Raw genomic sequence first — 20,640 nt, 5'->3', positions numbered from 1 at the left:
CAAAATTTTTGCTGTATTCAGTGTATTCTAGCATCCTGAAGATGATTCAAGCATTAATTTCATCGTGCTTATGTTCATTTTGAAGATTTTGACATTTTCACCTTAAGTGCACAATCAGGCTGAAAACGCATTTAAAGCAATAAAAAGTTCATTTTGGCTCACACACCTAAAATAAACGTTGTAGACTCAAAATTTTTGCTGTATTTAGTGTATTCTAGCATCCTGAAGATGATTCCAGCATTAATTTCATTGTGCTTATGCTCATTTTGAAGATTTTGACATTTTCACCTTCAGTGTACAATCAGGGGCTGAAAACGCGTTTAAAGCAATAAAAAGTTCATTTTGGCTCTCACACCTAAACTAAACGTTGTAGACTCAAAATTTTTGCTGTATTCAGTGTATTCTAGCATCCTGAAGATGATTCCAGCATTAATTTCATCGTGCTTATGCTCATTTTGAAGATTTTGACATTTTCACCTTAAGTGTACAATCAGGGGCTGAAAACGCGTTTAAAGCAATAAAAAGTTCATTTTGGCTCTCACACCTAAACTAAACGTTGTAGACTCAAAATTTTTGCTGTATTTAGTGTATTCTAGCATCCTGAAGATGATTCCAGCATTAATTTCATCGTGCTTATGCTCATTTTGAAGATTTTGACATTTTCACCTAAAGTGCACAATCAGGCTGAAAACGCATTTAAAGCAATAAAAAGTTCATTTTGGCTCACACACCTAAAATAAACTTTGTAGACTCAAAATTTTTGCTGTATTTGGTGTATTCTAGAATCCTGAAGATGATTCCAGCATTAATTTCATTGTGCTTATGCTCATTTTGAAGATTTTGACATTTTCACCTTAAGTGTACAATCAGGGGCTGAAAACGCGTTTAAAGCAATAAAAGTTCATTTTGGCTCTCACACCTAAACTAAACGTTGTAGACTCAAAATTTTTGCTGTATTTATTGTATTCTAGCATCCTGAAGATGATTCCAGCATTAATTTCATTGTGCTTATGCTCATTTTTAAGATTTTGACATTTTCACCTAAAGTGCACAATCAGGCTGAAAACGCATTTAAAGCAATAAAAAGTTCATTTTGGCTCTCACACCTAAACTACACGTTGTAGACTCAAATTTTTTGCTGTATTTAGTGTATTTTAGCATCCTGAAGATGATTCCAGCATTAATTTCATTGTGCTTATGTTCATTTTTAAGATTTTGACATTTTCACCTTAAGTGTACAATCAGGGGCTGAAAACGCGTTTAAAGCAATAAAAAGTTCATTTTGGCTCTCACACCTAAACTAAACGTTGTAGACTCAAAATTTTTGCTGTATTCAGTGTATTCTAGCATCCTGAAGATGATTCAAGCATTAATTTCATCGTGCTTATGTTCATTTTGAAGATTTTGACATTTTCACCTAAAGTGCACAATCAGGCTGAAAACGCATTTAAAGCAATAAAAAGTTCATTTTGGCTCACACACCTAAAATAAACGTTGTAGACTCAAAATTTTTGCTGTATTTAGTGTATTTTAGCATCCTGAAGATGATTCCAGCATTAATTTCATTGTGCTCATGCTCATTTTTAAGATTTTGACATTTTCACCTTAAGTGTACAATCAGGGGCTGAAAACGCGTTTAAAGCAATAAAAAGTTCATTTTGGCTCTCACACCTAAACTAAACGTTGTAGACTCAAAATTTTTGCTGTATTCAGTGTATTCTAGCATCCTGAAGATGATTCAAGCATTAATTTCATCGTGCTTATGTTCATTTTGAAGATTTTGACATTTTCACCTTAAGTGCACAATCAGGCTGAAAACGCATTTAAAGCAATAAAAAGTTCATTTTGGCTCACACACCTAAAATAAACGTTGTAGACTCAAAATTTTTGCTGTATTTAGTGTATTCTAGCATCCTGAAGATGATTCCAGCATTAATTTCATTGTGCTTATGCTCATTTTGAAGATTTTGACATTTTCACCTTCAGTGTACAATCAGGGGCTGAAAACGCGTTTAAAGCAATAAAAAGTTCATTTTGGCTCTCACAACTAAACTAAACGTTGTAGACTCAAAATTTTTGCTGTATTCAGTGTATTCTAGCATCCTGAAGATGATTCCAGCATTAATTTCATCGTGCTTATGCTCATTTTGAAGATTTTGACATTTTCACCTTAAGTGTACAATCAGGGGCTGAAAACGCGTTTAAAGCAATAAAAAGTTCATTTTGGCTCTCACACCTAAACTAAACGTTGTAGACTCAAAATTTTTGCTGTATTTAGTGTATTCTAGCATCCTGAAGATGATTCCAGCATTAATTTGATCGTGCTTATGCTCATTTTGAAGATTTTGACATTTTAACCTAAAGTACACAATCAGGCTGAAAACGCATTTAAAGCAATAAAAAGTTCATTTTGGCTCACACACCTAAAATAAACGTTGTAGACTCAAAATTTTTGCTGTATTCAGTGTATTCTAGCATCCTGAAGATGATTCCAGCATTAATTTCATTGTGCTTATGCTCATTTTGAAGATTTTGACATTTTCACCTTAAGTGTACAATCAGGGGCTGAAAACGCGTTTAAAGCAATAAAAAGTTCATTTTGGCTCTCACACCTAAACTAAACGTTGTAGACTCAAAATTTTTGCTGTATTTAGTGTATTCTAGCATCCTGAAGATGATTCCAGCGTTAATTTCATCGTGCTTATGCTCATTTTGAAGATTTTGACATTTTAACCTAAAGTGCACAATCAGGCTGAAAACGCATTTAAAGCAATAAAAAGTTAATTTTGGCTCTCACACCTAAACTAAACGTTGTAGACTCAAAATTGTTGCTGTATTTAGTGTATTTTAGCATCCTGAAGATGATTCCAGCATTAATTTCATTGTGCTTATGCTCATTTTTAAGATTTTGACATTTTCACCTTAAGTGTACAATCAGGGGCTGAAAACGCGTTTAAAGCAATAAAAAGTTCATTTTGGCTCTCACACCTAAACTAAACGTTGTAGACTCAAAATTTTTGCTGTATTTAGTGTATTCTAGCATCCTGAAGATGATTCCAGCATTAATTTCATTGTGCTTATGCTCATTTTTAAGATTTTGACATTTTCACCTTAAGTGCACAATCAGGCTGAAAACGCATTTAAAGCAATAAAAAGTTCATTTTGGCTCTCACACCTAAACTAAACGTTGTACACTCAAAATTTTTGCTGTATTTAGTGTATTCTAGCATCCTGAAGATGATTCCAGCATTAATTTCATTGTGCTTATGCTCATTTTGAAGATTTTGACATTTTCACCTTAAGTGTACAATCAGGGGCTGAAAACGCGTTTAAAGCAATAAAAAGTTCATTTTGGCTCTCACAACTAAACTAAACGTTGTAGACTCAAAATTTTTGCTGTATTTAGTGTATTCTAGCATCCTGAAGATGATTCCAGCATTAATTTCATTGTGCTTATGCTCATTTTGAAGATTTTGACATTTTCACCTTAAGTGTACAATCAGGGGCTGAAAACGCATTTAAAGCAATAAAAAGTTCATTTTGGCTCTCACACCTAAACTAAACGTTGTAGACTCAAAATTTTTGCTGTATTTAGTGTATTCTAGCATCCTGAAGATGATTCCAGCATTAATTTCATTGTGCTTATGCTCATTTTTAAGATTTTGACATTTTCACCTAAAGTGCACAATCAGGCTGAAAACGCATTTAAAGCAATAAAAAGTTCATTTTGGCTCTCACACCTAAACTAAACGTTGTAGACTCAAAATTGTTGCTGTATTTAGTGTATTCTAGCATCCTGAAGATGATTCCAGCATTAATTTCATTGTGCTTATGCTCATTTTGAAGATTTTGACATTTTCACCTTAAGTGTACAATCAGGGGCTGAAAACGCGTTTAAAGCAATAAAAAGTTCATTTTGGCTCTCACACCTAAACTAAACGTTGTAGACTAAAAATTTTTGCTGTATTTAGTGTATTCTAGCATCCTGAAGATGATTCCAGCATTAATTTCATTGTGCTTATGCTCATTTTTAAGATTTTGACATTTTCACCTTAAGTGCACAATCAGGCTGAAAACGCATTTAAAGCAATAAAAAGTTCATTTTGGCTCTCACACCTAAACTAAACGTTGTACACTCAAAATTTTTGCTGTATTTAGTGTATTCTAGCATCCTGAAGATGATTCCAGCATTAATTTCATTGTGCTTATGCTCATTTTGAAGATTTTGACATTTTCACCTTAAGTGTACAATCAGGGGCTGAAAACGCGTTTAAAGCAATAAAAAGTTCATTTTGGCTCTCACACCTAAACTAAACGTTGTAGACTCAAAATTTTTGCTGTATTTAGTGTATTCTAGCATCCTGAAGATGATTCCAGCATTAATTTCATTGTGCTTATGCTCATTTTGAAGATTTTGACATTTTCACCTTAAGTGTACAATCAGGGGCTGAAAACGCGTTTAAAGCAATAAAAAGTTCATTTTGGCTCTCACACCTAATTTAAACGATGTAGACTCAAAATTTTTGCTCTATTTAGTGTATTCTAGCATCCTGAAGATGATTCCAGCATTAATTTCATTGTGCTTATGCTCATTTTTAAGATTTTGACATTTTCACCTAAAGTGCACAATCAGGCTGAAAACGCATTTAAAGCAATAAAAAGTTCATTTTGGCTCTCACACCTAAACTAAACGTTGTAGACTCAAACTTTTTGCTGTATTTAGTGTATTTTAGCATCCTGAAGATGATTCCAGCATTAATTTCATTGTGCTTATGCTCATTTTGAAGATTTTGACATTTTCACCTTAAGTGTACAATCAGGGGCTGAAAACGCGTTTAAAGCAATAAAAAGTTCATTTTGGCTCTCACACCTAAACTAAACGTTGTAGATTCAAAATTTTTGCTGTATTTAGTGTATTCTAGCATCCTGAAGATGATTCCAGCATTAATTTCATTGTGCTTATGCCCATTTTTAAGATTTTGACATTTTCACCTAAAGTGCACAATCAGGCTGAAAACGCATTTAAAGCAATAAAAAGTTCATTTTGGCTCTCACACCTAAACTAAACGTTGTAGACTCAAAATTTTTGCTGTATTTAGTGTATTCTAGCATCCTGAAGATGATTCCAGCATTAATTTCATCGTGCTTATGCTCATTTTGAAGATTTTGACATTTTAACCTAAAGTGCACAATCAGGCTGAAAACGCATTTAAAGCAATAAAAAGTTCATTTTGGCTCACACACCTAAAATAAACGTTGTAGACTCAAAATTTTTGCTGTATTCAGTGTATTCTAGCATCCTGAAGATGATTCCAGCATTAATTTCATTGTGCTTATGCTCATTTTGAAGATTTTGACATTTTCACCTTAAGTGTACAATCAGGGGCTGAAAACGCGTTTAAAGCAATAAAAAGTTCATTTTGGCTGTCACACCTAAACTAAACGTTGTAGACTCAAAATTTTTGCTGTATTTAGTGTATTCTAGCATCCTGAAGATGATTCCAGCATTAATTTCATTGTGCTTATGCTCATTTTTAAGATTTTGACATTTTCACCTAAAGTGCACAATCAGGCTGAAAACGCATTTAAAGCAATAAAAAGTTCATTTTGGCTCTCACACCTAAACTAAACGTTGTAGACTCAAAATTTTTGCTGTATTTAGTGTATTTTAGCATCCTGAAGATGATTCCAGCATTAATTTCATTGTGCTTATGCTCATTTTTAAGATTTTGACATTTTCACCTTAAGTGTACAATCAGGGGCTGAAAACGCGTTTAAAGCAATAAAAAGTTCATTTTGACTCTCACACCTAAACTAAACGTTGTAGACTCAAAATTTTTGCTGTATTCAGTGTATTCTAGCATCCTGAAGATGATTCCAGCATTAATTTCATCGTGCTTATGCTCATTTTGAAGATTTTGACATTTTCACCTAAAGTGCACAATCAGGCTGAAAACGCATTTAAAGGAATAAAAAGTTCATTTTGGCTCACACACCTAAAATAAACGTTGTAGACTAAAATTTTTGCTGTATTTAGTGTATTCTAGCATCCTGAAGATGATTCCAGCATTAATTTCATTGTCCTTATGCTCATTTTGAAGTTTTTGACATTTTCACCTTAAGTGTACAATCAGGGGCTGAAAACGCGTTTAAAGCAATAAAAAGTTCATTTTGGCTCTCACACCTAAACTAAACGTTGTAGACTCAAAATTTTTGCTGTATTCAGTGTATTCTAGCATCCTGAAGATGATTCCAGCATTAATTTCATCGTGCTTATGCTCATTTTGAAGATTTTGACATTTTCACCTAAAGTGCACAATCAGGCTGAAAACGCATTTAAAGCAATAAAAAGTTCATTTTGGCTCACACACCTAAAATAAACTTTGTAGACTCAAAATTTTTGCTGTATTTGGTGTATTCTAGAATCCTGAAGATGATTCCAGCATTAATTTCATTGTGCTTATGCTCATTTTTAAGATTTTGACATTTTCACCTAAAGTGCACAATCAGGCTGAAAACGCATTTAAAGCAATAAAAAGTTCATTTTGGCTCTCACACCTAAACTAAACGTTGTAGACTCAAAATTTTTGCTGTATTTAGTGTATTCTAGCATCCTGAAGATGATTCCAGCATTAATTTCATTGTGCTTATGCTCATTTTTAAGATTTTGACATTTTCACCTAAAGTGCACAATCAGGCTGAAAACGCATTTAAAGCAATAAAAAGTTCATTTTGGCTCTCACACCTAAACTAAACGTTGTAGACTCAAAATTGTTGCTGTATTTAGTGTATTCTAGCATCCTGAAGATGATTCCAGCATTAATTTCATTGTGCTTATGCTCATTTTGAAGATTTTGACATTTTCACCTTAAGTGTACAATCAGGGGCTGAAAACGCGTTTAAAGCAATAAAAAGTTCATTTTGGCTCTCACACCTAAACTAAACGTTGTAGACTAAAAATTTTTGCTGTATTTAGTTTATTCTAGCATCCTGAAGATGATTCCAGCATTAATTTCATTGTGCTTATGCTCATTTTTAAGATTTTGACATTTTCACCTTAAGTGCACAATCAGGCTGAAAACGCATTTAAAGCAATAAAAAGTTCATTTTGGCTCTCACACCTAAACTAAACGTTGTACACTCAAAATTTTTGCTGTATTTAGTGTATTCTAGCATCCTGAAGATGATTCCAGCATTAATTTCATTGTGCTTATGCTCATTTTGAAGATTTTGACATTTTCACCTTAAGTGTACAATCAGGGGCTGAAAACGCGTTTAAAGCAATAAAAAGTTCATTTTGGCTCTCACACCTAAACTAAACGTTGTAGACTCAAAATTTTTGCTGTATTTAGTGTATTCTAGCATCCTGAAGATGATTCCAGCATTAATTTCATTGTGCTTATGCTCATTTTGAAGATTTTGACATTTTCACCTTAAGTGTACAATCAGGGGCTGAAAACGCGTTTAAAGCAATAAAAAGTTCATTTTGGCTCTCACACCTAATTTAAACGATGTAGACTCAAAATTTTTGCTCTATTTAGTGTATTCTAGCATCCTGAAGATGATTCCAGCATTAATTTCATTGTGCTTATGCTCATTTTTAAGATTTTGACATTTTCACCTAAAGTGCACAATCAGGCTGAAAACGCATTTAAAGCAATAAAAAGTTCATTTTGGCTCTCACACCTAAACTAAACGTTGTAGACTCAAACTTTTTGCTGTATTTAGTGTATTTTAGCATCCTGAAGATGATTCCAGCATTAATTTCATTGTGCTTATGCTCATTTTGAAGATTTTGACATTTTCACCTTAAGTGTACAATCAGGGGCTGAAAACGCGTTTAAAGCAATAAAAAGTTCATTTTGGCTCTCACACCTAAACTAAACGTTGTAGATTCAAAATTTTTGCTGTATTTAGTGTATTCTAGCATCCTGAAGATGATTCCAGCATTAATTTCATTGTGCTTATGCCCATTTTTAAGATTTTGACATTTTCACCTAAAGTGCACAATCAGGCTGAAAACGCATTTAAAGCAATAAAAAGTTCATTTTGGCTCTCACACCTAAACTAAACGTTGTAGACTCAAAATTTTTGCTGTATTTAGTGTATTCTAGCATCCTGAAGATGATTCCAGCATTAATTTCATCGTGCTTATGCTCATTTTGAAGATTTTGACATTTTAACCTAAAGTGCACAATCAGGCTGAAAACGCATTTAAAGCAATAAAAAGTTCATTTTGGCTCACACACCTAAAATAAACGTTGTAGACTCAAAATTTTTGCTGTATTCAGTGTATTCTAGCATCCTGAAGATGATTCCAGCATTAATTTCATTGTGCTTATGCTCATTTTGAAGATTTTGACATTTTCACCTTAAGTGTACAATCAGCGGCTGAAAACGCGTTTAAAGCAATAAAAAGTTCATTTTGGCTGTCACACCTAAACTAAACGTTGTAGACTCAAAATTTTTGCTGTATTTAGTGTATTCTAGCATCCTGAAGATGATTCCAGCATTAATTTCATTGTGCTTATGCTCATTTTTAAGATTTTGACATTTTCACCTAAAGTGCACAATCAGGCTGAAAACGCATTTAAAGCAATAAAAAGTTCATTTTGGCTCTCACACCTAAACTAAACGTTGTAGACTCAAAATTTTTGCTGTATTTAGTGTATTTTAGCATCCTGAAGATGATTCCAGCATTAATTTCATTGTGCTTATGCTCATTTTTAAGATTTTGACATTTTCACCTTAAGTGTACAATCAGGGGCTGAAAACGCGTTTAAAGCAATAAAAAGTTCATTTTGACTCTCACACCTAAACTAAACGTTGTAGACTCAAAATTTTTGCTGTATTCAGTGTATTCTAGCATCCTGAAGATGATTCCAGCATTAATTTCATCGTGCTTATGCTCATTTTGAAGATTTTGACATTTTCACCTAAAGTGCACAATCAGGCTGAAAACGCATTTAAAGGAATAAAAAGTTCATTTTGGCTCACACACCTAAAATAAACGTTGTAGACTAAAATTTTTGCTGTATTTAGTGTATTCTAGCATCCTGAAGATGATTCCAGCATTAATTTCATTGTCCTTATGCTCATTTTGAAGATTTTGACATTTTCACCTTAAGTGTACAATCAGGGGCTGAAAACGCGTTTAAAGCAATAAAAAGTTCATTTTGGCTCTCACACCTAAACTAAACGTTGTAGACTCAAAATTTTTGCTGTATTCAGTGTATTCTAGCATCCTGAAGATGATTCCAGCATTAATTTCATCGTGCTTATGCTCATTTTGAAGATTTTGACATTTTCACCTAAAGTGCACAATCAGGCTGAAAACGCATTTAAAGCAATAAAAAGTTCATTTTGGCTCACACACCTAAAATAAACTTTGTAGACTCAAAATTTTTGCTGTATTTGGTGTATTCTAGAATCCTGAAGATGATTCCAGCATTAATTTCATTGTGCTTATGCTCATTTTTAAGATTTTGACATTTTCACCTAAAGTGCACAATCAGGCTGAAAACGCATTTAAAGCAATAAAAAGTTCATTTTGGCTCTCACACCTAAACTAAACGTTGTAGACTCAAAATTTTTGCTGTATTTAGTGTATTCTAGCATCCTGAAGATGATTCCAGCGTTAATTTCATCGTGCTTATGCTCATTTTGAAGATTTTGACATTTTAACCTAAAGTGCACAATCAGGCTGAAAACGCATTTAAAGCAATAAAAAGTTAATTTTGGCTCTCACACCTAAACTAAACGTTGTAGACTCAAAATTGTTGCTGTATTTAGTGTATTTTAGCATCCTGAAGATGATTCCAGCATTAATTTCATTGTGCTTATGCTCATTTTTAAGATTTTGACATTTTCACCTTAAGTGTACAATCAGGGGCTGAAAACGCGTTTAAAGCAATAAAAAGTTCATTTTGGCTCTCACACCTAAACTAAACGTTGTAGACTCAAAATTTTTGCTGTATTTAGTGTATTTTAGCATCCTGAAGATGATTCCAGCATTAATTTCATTGTGCTTATGCTCATTTTGAAGATTTTGACATTTTCACCTTAAGTGTACAATCAGGGGCTGAAAACGCGTTTAAAGCAATAAAAAGTTCATTTTGGCTCTCACACCTAAACTAAACGTTGTAGATTCAAAATTTTTGCTGTATTTAGTGTATTCTAGCATCCTGAAGATGATTCCAGCATTAATTTCATTGTGCTTATGCCCATTTTTAAGATTTTGACATTTTCACCTAAAGTGCACAATCAGGCTGAAAACGCATTTAAAGCAATAAAAAGTTCATTTTGGCTCTCACACCTAAACTAAACGTTGTAGACTCAAAATTTTTGCTGTATTTAGTGTATTCTAGCATCCTGAAGATGATTCCAGCATTAATTTCATCGTGCTTATGCTCATTTTGAAGATTTTGACATTTTAACCTAAAGTGCACAATCAGGCTGAAAACGCATTTAAAGCAATAAAAAGTTCATTTTGGTTCACACACCTAAAATAAACGTTGTAGACTCAAAATTTTTGCTGTATTCAGTGTATTCTAGCATCCTGAAGATGATTCCAGCATTAATTTCATTGTGCTTATGCTCATTTTGAAGATTTTGACATTTTCACCTTAAGTGTACAATCAGGGGCTGAAAACGCGTTTAAAGCAATAAAAAGTTCATTTTGGCTGTCACACCTAAACTAAACGTTGTAGACTCAAAATTTTTGCTGTATTTAGTGTATTCTAGCATCCTGAAGATGATTCCAGCATTAATTTCATTGTGCTTATGCTCATTTTTAAGATTTTGACATTTTCACCTTAAGTGTACAATCAGGGGCTGAAAACGCGTTTAAAGCAATAAAAAGTTCATTTTGACTCTCACACCTAAACTAAACGTTGTAGACTCAAAATTTTTGCTGTATTCAGTGTATTCTAGCATCCTGAAGATGATTCCAGCATTAATTTCATCGTGCTTATGCTCATTTTGAAGATTTTGACATTTTCGCCTAAAGTGCACAATCAGGCTGAAAACGCATTTAAAGGAATAAAAAGTTCATTTTGGCTCACACACCTAAAATAAACGTTGTAGACTCAAATTTTTGCTGTATTTAGTGTATTCTAGCATCCTGAAGATGATTCCAGCATTAATTTCATTGTCCTTATGCTCATTTTGAAGATTTTGACATTTTCACCTTAAGTGTACAATCAGGGGCTGAAAACGCGTTTAAAGCAATAAAAAGTTCATTTTGGCTCTCACACCTAAACTAAACGTTGTAGACTCAAAATTTTTGCTGTATTTAGTGTATTCTAGCATCCTGAAGATGATTCCAGCATTAATTTCATCGTGCTTATGCTCAATTTGAAGATTTTGACATTTTAACCTAAAGTACACAATCAGGCTGAAAACGCATTTAAAGCAATAAAAAGTTCATTTTGGCTCACACACCTAAAATAAACGTTGTAGACTCAAAATTTTTGCTGTATTCAGTGTATTCTAGCATCCTGAAGATGATTCCAGCATTAATTTCATTGTGCTTATGCTCATTTTGAAGATTTTGACATTTTCACCTTAAGTGTACAATCAGGGGCTGAAAACGCGTTTAAAGCAATAAAAAGTTCATTTTGGCTCTCACACCTAAACTAAACGTTGTAGACTCAAAATTTTTGCTGTATTTAGTGTATTCTAGCATCCTGAAGATGATTCCAGCGTTAATTTCATCGTGCTTATGCTCATTTTGAAGATTTTGACATTTTAACCTAAAGTGCACAATCAGGCTGAAAACGCATTTAAAGCAATAAAAAGTTAATTTTGGCTCTCACACCTAAACTAAACGTTGTAGACTCAAAATTGTTGCTGTATTTAGTGTATTCTAGCATCCTGAAGATGATTCCAGCATTAATTTCATTGTGCTTATGCTCATTTTGAAGATTTTGACATTTTCACCTTAAGTGTACAATCAGGGGCTGAAAACGCGTTTAAAGCAATAATAAGTTCATTTTGGCTGTCACACCTAAACTAAACGTTGTAGACTCAAAATTTTTGCTGTATTTAGTGTATTCTAGCATCCTGAAGATGATTCCAGCATTAATTTCATTGTGCTTATGCTCATTTTTAAGATTTTGACATTTTCACCTAAAGTGCACAATCAGGCTGAAAACGCATTTAAAGCAATAAAAAGTTCATTTTGGCTCTCACACCTAAACTAAACGTTGTAGACTCAAAATTGTTGCTGTATTTAGTGTATTTTAGCATCCTGAAGATGATTCCAGCATTAATTTCATTGTCCTTATGCTCATTTTGAAGATTTTGACATTTTCACCAAAAGTGCACAATCAGGCTGAAAACGCATTTAAAGCAATAAAAAGTTCATTTTGGCTCACACACCTAAAATAAACTTTGTAGACTCAAAATTTTTGCTGTATTTGGTGTATTCTAGAATCCTGAAGATGATTCCAGCATTAATTTCATTGTGCTTATGCTCATTTTTAAGATTTTGACATTTTCACCTAAAGTGCACAATCAGGCTGAAAACGCATTTAAAGCAATAAAAAGTTCATTTTGGCTCTCACACCTAAACTACACGTTGTAGACTCAAATTTTTTGCTGTATTTAGTGTATTTTAGCATCCTGAAGATGATTCCAGCATTAATTTCATTGTGCTTATGTTCATTTTTAAGATTTTGACATTTTCACCTTAAGTGTACAATCAGGGGCTGAAAACGCGTTTAAAGCAATAAAAAGTTCATTTTGGCTCTCACACCTAAACTAAACGTTGTAGACTCAAAATTTTTGCTGTATTTAGTGTATTTTAGCATCCTGAAGATGATTCCAGTATTAATTTCATTGTGCTTATGCTCATTTTGAAGATTTTGACATTTTCACCTTAAGTGTACAATCAGGGGCTGAAAACGCGTTTAAAGCAATAAAAGTTCATTTTGGCTCTCACACCTAAACTAAACGTTGTAGACTCAAAATTTTTGCTGCATTTATTGTATTCTAGCATCCTGAAGATGATTCCAGCATTAATTTCATTGTGCTTATGCTCATTTTTAAGATTTTGACATTTTCACCTAAAGTGCACAATCAGGCTGAAAACGCATTTAAAGCAATAAAAAGTTCATTTTGGCTCTCACACCTAAACTACACGTTGTAGACTCAAATTTTTTGCTGTATTTAGTGTATTTTAGCATCCTGAAGATGATTCCAGCATTAATTTCATTGTGCTTATGTTCATTTTTAAGATTTTGACATTTTCACCTTAAGTGTACAATCAGGGGCTGAAAACGCGTTTAAAGCAATAAAAAGTTCATTTTGGCTCTCACACCTAAACTAAACGTTGTAGACTCAAAATTTTTGCTGTATTCAGTGTATTCTAGCATCCTGAAGATGATTCAAGCATTAATTTCATCGTGCTTATGTTCATTTTGAAGATTTTGACATTTTCACCTAAAGTGCACAATCAGGCTGAAAACGCATTTAAAGCAATAAAAAGTTCATTTTGGCTCTCACACCTAAACTAAACGTTGTAGACTCAAAATTTTTGCTGTATTCAGTGTATTCTAGCATCCTGAAGATGATTCCAGCATTAATTTCATCGTGCTTATGCTCATTTTGAAGATTTTGACATTTTCACCTAAAGTGCACAATCAGGCTGAAAACGCATTTAAAGCAATAAAAAGTTCATTTTGGCTCACACACCTAAAATAAACGTTGTAGACTCAAAATTTTTGCTGTATTTAGTGTATTTTAGCATCCTGAAGATGATTCCAGCATTAATTTCATTGTGCTCATGCTCATTTTGAAGATTTTGACATTTTCACCTTAAGTGTACAATCAGGGGCTGAAAACGCGTTTAAAGCAATAAAAAGTTCATTTTGGCTCTCACACCTAAACTAAACGTTGTAGACTCAAAATTTTTGCTGTACTTAGTGTATTCTAGCATCCTGAAGATGATTCCAGCATTAATTTCATCGTGCTTATGCTCATTTTGAAGATTTTGACATTTTAACCTAAAGTGCACAATCAGGCTGAAAACGCATTTAAAGCAATAAAAAGTTCATTTTGGCTCACACACCTAAAATAAACGTTGTAGACTCAAATTTTTTGCTGTATTCAGTGTATTCTAGCATCCTGAAGATGATTCCAGCATTAATTTCATTGTGCTTATGCTCATTTTGAAGATTTTGACATTTTCACCTTAAGTGTACAATCAGGGGCTGAAAACGCGTTTAAAGCAATAAAAAGTTCATTTTGGCTCTCACACCTAAACTAAACGTTGTAGACTCAAAATTTTTGCTGTATTTAGTGTATTCTAGCATCCTGAAGATGATTCCAGCGTTAATTTCATCGTGCTTATGCTCATTTTGAAGATTTTGACATTTTAACCTAAAGTGCACAATCAGGCTGAAAACGCATTTAAAGCAATAAAAAGTTCATTTTGGCTCTCACACCTAAACTAAACGTTGTAGACTCAAAATTGTTGCTGTATTTAGTGTATTTTAGCATCCTGAAGATGATTCCAGCATTAATTTCATTGTGCTTATGCTCATTTTTAAGATTTTGACATTTTCACCTTAAGTGTACAATCAGGGGCTGAAAACGCGTTTAAAGCAATAAAAAGTTCATTTTGGCTCTCACACCTAAACTAAACGTTGTAGACTCAAAATTTTTGCTGTATTTAGTGTATTCTAGCATCCTGAAGATGATTCCAGCATTAATTTCATTGTGCTTATGCTCATTTTTAAGATTTTGACATTTTCACCTTAAGTGCACAATCAGGCTGAAAACGCATTTAAAGCAATAAAAAGTTCATTTTGGCTCTCACACCTAAACTAAACGTTGTAGACTCAAAATTTTTGCTGTATTTAGTGTATTCTAGCATCCTGAAGATGATTCCAGCATTAATTTCATTGTGCTTATGCTCTTTTTGAAGATTTTGACATTTTCACCTTAAGTGTACAATCAGGGGCTGAAAACGCGTTTAAAGCAATAAAAAGTTCATTTTGGCTCTCACACCTAAACTAAACGTTGTAGACTCAAAATTTTTGCTGTATTTAGTGTATTCTAGCATCCTGAAGATGATTCCAGCATTAATTTCATTGTGCTTATGCTCATTTTTAAGATTTTGACATTTTCACCTTAAGTGTACAATCAGGGGCTGAAAACGCGTTTAAAGCAATAAAAAGTTCATTTTGGCTCTCACACCTAAACTAAACGTTGTAGACTCAAAATTGTTGCTGTATTTAGTGTATTCTAGCATCCTGAAGATGATTCCAGCATTAATTTCATTGTGCTTATGCTCATTTTTAAGATTTTGACATTTTCACCTTAAGTGTACAATCAGGGGCTGAAAACGCATTTAAAGCAATAAAAAGTTCATTTTGGCTCTCACACCTAAACTAAACGTTGTAGACTCAAAATTTTTGCTGTATTTAGTGTATTCTAGCATCCTGAAGATGATTCCAGCATTAATTTCATTGTTCTTATGCTCATTTTGAAGATTTTGACATTTTCACCTTAAGTGTACAATCAGGGGCTGAAAACGCGTTTAAAGCAATAAAAAGTTCATTTTGGCTCTCACACCTAAACTAAACGTTGTAGACTCAAAATTTTTGCTGTATTTAGTGTATTCTAGCATCCTGAAGATGATTCCAGCATTAATTTCATTGTGCTTATGCTCATTTTTAAGATTTTGACATTTTCACCTAAAGTGCACAATCAGGCTGAAAACGCATTTAAAGCAATAAAAAGTTCATTTTGGCTCTCACACCTAAACTAAACGTTGTAGACTCAAAATTTTTGCTGTATTTAGTGTATTTTAGCATCCTGAAGATGATTCCAGCATTAATTTCATTGTGCTTATGCTCATTTTGAAGATTTTGACATTTTCACCTTAAGTGTACAATCAGGGGCTGAAAACGCGTTTAAAGCAATAAAATGTTCATTTTGGCTCTCACACCTAAACTAAACGTTGTAGTTTCAAAATTTTTGCTGTATTTAGTGTATTCTAGCATCCTGAAGATGATTCCAGCATTAATTTCATTGTGCTTATGCCCATTTTTAAGATTTTGACATTTTCACCTAAAGTGCACAATCAGGCTGAAAACGCATTTAAAGCAATAAAAAGTTCATTTTGGCTCTCACACCTAAACTAAACGTTGTAGACTCAAAATTTTTGCTGTATTTAGTGTATTCTAGCATCCTGAAGATGATTCCAGCATTAATTTCATCGTGCTTATGCTCATTTTGAAGATTTTGACATTTTAACCTAAAGTGCACAATCAGGCTGAAAACGCATTTAAAGCAATAAAAAGTTCATTTTGGCTCTCACACCTAAACTAAACGTTGTAGACTCAAAATTTTTGCTGTATTTAGTGTATTCTAGCATCCTGAAGATGATTCCAGCATTAATTTCATTGTGCTTATGCTCATTTTTAAGATTTTGACATTTTCACCTAAAGTGCACAATCAGGCTGAAAACGCATTTAAAGCAATAAAAAGTTCATTTTGGCTCTCACACCTAAACTAAACGTTGTAGACTCAAAATTTTTGCTGTATTTAGTGTATTTTAGCATCCTGAAGATGATTCCAGCATTAATTTCATTGTGCTTATGCTCATTTTTAAGATTTTGACATTTTCACCTTAAGTGTACAATCAGGGGCTGAAAACGCGTTTAAAGCAATAAAAAGTTCATTTTGGCTCTCACACCTAAACTAAACGTTGTAGACTCAAAATTTTTGCTGTATTTAGTGTATTCTAGCATCCTGAAGATGATTCCAGCATTAATTTCATTGTGCTTATGCTCATTTTGAAGATTTTGACATTTTCACCTTAAGTGTACAATCAAGGGCTGAAAACGCGTTTAAAGCAATAAAAAGTTCATTTTGGCTCTCACACCTAAACTAAACGTTGTAGACTCAAAATTTTTGCTGTATTTAGTGTATTCTAGCATCCTGAAGATGATTCCAGCATTAATTTCATTGTGCTTATGCTCATTTTTAAGATTTTGACATTTTCACCTAAAGTGCACAATCAGGCTGAAAACGCATTTAAAGCAATAAAAAGTTCATTTTGGCTCTCACACCTAAACTAAACGTTGTAGACTCAAAATTTTTGCTGTATTTAGTGTATTCTAGCATCCAGAAGATGATTCCAGCATTAATTTCATCGTGCTTATGCTCATTTTGAAGATTTTGACATTTTAACCTAAAGTGCACAATCAGGCTGAAAACGCATTTAAAGCAATAAAAAGTTCATTTTGGCTCACACACCTAAAATAAACGTTGTAGACTCAAAATTTTTGCTGTATTCAGTGTATTCTAGCATCCTGAAGATGATTCCAGCATTAATTTCATTGTGCTTATGCTCATTTTGAAGATTTTGACATTTTCACCTTAAGTGTACAATCAGGGGCTGAAAACGCGTTTAAAGCAATAAAAAGTTCATTTTGGCTCTCACACCTAAACTAAACGTTGTAGACTCAAAATTTTTGCTGTATTTAGTGTATTCTAGCATCCTGAAGATGATTCCAGCATTAATTTCATTGTGCTTATGCTCATTTTTAAGATTTTGACATTTTCACCTAAAGTGCACAATCAGGCTGAAAACGCATTTAAAGCAATAAAAAGTTCATTTTGGCTCTCACACCTAAACTAAACTTTGTAGACTCAAAATTTTTGCTGTATTTAGTGTATTCTAGCATCCTGAAGATGATTCCAGCATTAATTTCATTGTGCTTATGCTCATTTTGAAGATTTTGACATTTTCACCTTAAGTGTACAATCAGGGGCTGAAAACGCGTTTAAAGCAATAAAAAGTTCATTTTGGCTCTCACACCTAAACTAAACGTTGTAGACTCAAAATTGTTGCTGTATTTAGTGTATTCTAGCATCCTGAAGATGATTCCAGCATTAATTTCATTGTGCTTATGCTCATTTTTAAGATTTTGACATTTTCACCTAAAGTGCACAATCAGGCTGAAAACGCATTTAAAGTAATAAAAAGTTCATTTTGGCTCTCACACCTAAACTAAACGTTGTAGACTCAAAATTTTTGCTGTATTTAGTGTATTTTAGCATCCTGAAGATGATTCCAGCATTAATTTCATTGTGCTTATGCTCATTTTTAAGATTTTGACATTTTCACCTTAAGTGTACAATCAGGGGCTGAAAACGCGTTTAAAGCAATAAAAAGTTCATTTTGGCTCTCACACCTAAACTAAACGTTGTAGACTCAAAATTTTTGCTGTATTCAGTGTATTCTAGCATCCTGAAGATGATTCCAGCATTAATTTCATTGTGCTTATGCTCATTTTTAAGATTTTGACATTTTCACCTAAAGTGCACAATCAGGGGCTGAAAACGCGTTTAAAGCAATAAAAAGTTCATTTTGGCTCTCACACCTAAACTAAACGTTGTAGACTCAAAATTTTTGCTGTATTTAGTGTATTCTAGCATCCTGAAGATGATTCCAGCATTAATTTCATTGTGCTTATGCTCATTTTGAAGATTTTGACATTTTCACCTTAAGTGTACAATCAGGGGCTGAAAACGCGTTTAAAGCAATAAAAAGTTCATTTTGGCTCTCACCCCTAAACTAAACGTTGTAGACTCAAAATTTTTGCTGTATTTAGTGTATTCTAGCATCCTGAAGATGATTCCAGCATTAATTTCATTGTGCTTATGCTCATTTTTAAGATTTTGACATTTTCACCTAAAGTGCACAATCAGGCTGAAAACGCATTTAAAGCAATAAAAAGTTCATTTTGGCTCTCACACCTAAACTAAACGTTGTAGACTCAAAATTTTTGCTGTATTTAGTGTATTTTAGCATCCTGAAGATGATTCCAGCATTAATTTCATTGTGCTTATGCTCATTTTTAAGATTTTGACATTTTCACCTTAAGTGTACAATCAGGGGCTGAAAACGCGTTTAAAGCAATAAAAAGTTCATTTTGGCTCTCACACCTAAACTAAACGTTGTAGACTCAAAATTTTTGCTGTATTCAGTGTATTCTAGCATCCTGAAGATGATTCCAGCATTAATTTCATTGTGCTTATGCTCATTTTTAAGATTTTGACATTTTCACCTTAAGTGTACAATCAGGCTGAAAACGCATTTAAAGCAATAAAAAGTTCATTTTGGCTCTCACACCTAAACTAAACGTTGTAGACTCAAAATTTTTGCTGTATTTAGTGTATTCTAGCATCCCGAAGATGATTCCAGCATTAATTTCATCGTGCTTATGCTCATTTTGAAGATTTTGACATTTTAACCTAAAGTGCACAATCAGGCTGAAAACGCATTTAAAGCAATAAAAAGTTCATTTTGGCTCACACACCTAAAATAAACGTTGTAGACTCAAAATTTTTGCTGTATTCAGTGTATTCTAGCATCCTGAAGATGATTCCAGCATTAATTTCATTGTGCTTATGCTCATTTTGAAGATTTTGACATTTTCACCTTAAAGTGTACAATCAGGGGCTGAAAACGCGTTTAAAGCAATAAAAAGTTCATTTTGGCTCTCACACCTAAACTAAACGTTGTAGACTCAAAATTTTTGCTGTATTTAGTGTATTTTAGCATCCTGAAGATGATTCCAGCATTAATTTCATTGTGCTTATGCTCATTTTTAAGATTTTGACATTTTCACCTTAAGTGTACAATCAGGGGCTGAAAACGCATTTAAAGCAATAAAAGTTCATTTTGGCTCTCACACCTAAACTAAACGTTGTAGACTCAAAATTTTTGCTGTATTTAGTGTATTTTAGCATCCTGAAGATGATTCCAGCATTAATTTCATTGTGCTTATGCTCATTTTTAAGATTTTGACATTTTCACCTTAAGTGTACAATCAGGGGCTGAAAACGCGTTTAAAGCAATAAAAAGTTCATTTTGGCTCTCACACCTAAACTAAACGTTGTAGACTCAAAATTTTTGCTGTATTCAGTGTATTCTAGCATCCTGAAGATGATTCCAGCATTAATTTCATTGTGCTTATGCTCATTTTTAAGATTTTGACATTTTCACCTTAAGTGTACAATCAGGCTGAAAACGCATTTAAAGCAATAAAAAGTTCATTTTGGCTCTCACACCTAAACTAAACGTTGTAGACTCAAAATTTTTGCTGTATTTAGTGTATTCTAGCATCCCGAAGATGATTCCAGCATTAATTTCATCGTGCTTATGCTCATTTTGAAGATTTTGACATTTTAACCTAAAGTGCACAATCAGGCTGAAAACGCATTTAAAGCAATAAAAAGTTCATTTTGGCTCACACACCTAAAATAAACGTTGTAGACTCAAAATTTTTGCTGTATTCAGTGTATTCTAGCATCCTGAAGATGATTCCAGCATTAATTTCATTGTGCTTATGCTCATTTTGAAGATTTTGACATTTTCACCTTAAGTGTACAATCAGGGGCTGAAAACGCGTTTAAAGCAATAAAAAGTTCATTTTGGCTCTCACACCTAAACTAAACGTTGTAGACTCAAAATTTTTGCTGTATTTAGTGTATTCTAGCATCCTGAAGATGATTCCAGCATTAATTTCATTGTGCTTATGCTCATTTTTAAGATTTTGACATTTTCACCTAAAGTGCACAATCAGGCTGAAAACGCATTTAAAGCAATAAAAAGTTCAT

The sequence above is a fragment of the Vanacampus margaritifer genome, chromosome 16 (assembly GCF_051991255.1).
Source record: "Vanacampus margaritifer isolate UIUO_Vmar chromosome 16, RoL_Vmar_1.0, whole genome shotgun sequence".
NCBI lineage: Eukaryota > Metazoa > Chordata > Actinopteri > Syngnathiformes > Syngnathidae > Vanacampus > Vanacampus margaritifer.
Note: the sequence above shows the minus strand (reverse complement) of the source record.